Below are 960 nucleotides of genomic sequence, written 5' to 3'. Positions count from 1 at the left end.
AATAGTAACTTGGTCCCGGGCATCTACCATTATACCCACAATGATCGGCCATACAATTGCTATTCATAATGGAAAAGAGCATTTGCCCATTTATATAACAGATCGTATGGTGGGTCACAAATTGGGAGAATTTGCACCTACTCTTAATTTCCGGGGACATGCGAGAAACGATAATAGATCTCGTCGTTAATGTTAATAAAGTGAATATAGGTGCTCATCGTTTATTGGTGAGAGGTGAACCTTATGATAAAGAGGGACCCGGATGTAGAAGTATACGCTTTAGGCCAACATATATGTATGTCTGCTCACAAAGCACGAAGGGTAATTGATCAGATTCGTGGGCGTTCCTACGAGGAAACACTTATGATACTAGAACTCATGCCTTATCGAGCATGTTATCCCATTTTTAAATTGGTTTATTCCGCAGCAGCAAATGCTAGTCACAATATGGGTTTCAACGAAACAGATTTAATCATTAGTCAAGCCGAAGTCAACGAGGGTACTATCGTGAAAAAGTTAAAACCTCGAGCTCGAGGACGTAGTTATCCGATAAAAAGACCCACCTGTCATATAACTATTGTATTGAAAGATATATCTAAAGATCAAGAATATTATATATGGTTAAGAAAATATGGATGGGTATATATTGATAAATATACAGATGTTAGAGAGAGGCTATCTATGTATGAAAGAGCACGATAGACTGCTATTAGAGGAGAAATGGGCTAATGATGTTATAGAGAGGTATCGATGTATGATAGAGCAGAAGGGACTGAAATGGGCTAATGGAGAAAGCGAGGATGTATGGGACAAAAAATAAATCCACTTGGTTTCAGACTTGGTACAACCCAAAGGCATCATTCCCTTTGGTTTGCACAACCAAAAAATTATTCCGACGGCCTCCAGGAAGATAAAAAAATACGGGATTGTATCAAGAATTATGTACAAAAAAATATGAGA

This window comes from Eschscholzia californica, unplaced genomic scaffold (assembly GCF_041429995.1).
Source record: "Eschscholzia californica isolate CP2 unplaced genomic scaffold, dmEscCali1.0.p SCAF_296, whole genome shotgun sequence".
Lineage (NCBI taxonomy): Eukaryota > Viridiplantae > Streptophyta > Magnoliopsida > Ranunculales > Papaveraceae > Eschscholzia > Eschscholzia californica.
Note: the sequence above shows the minus strand (reverse complement) of the source record.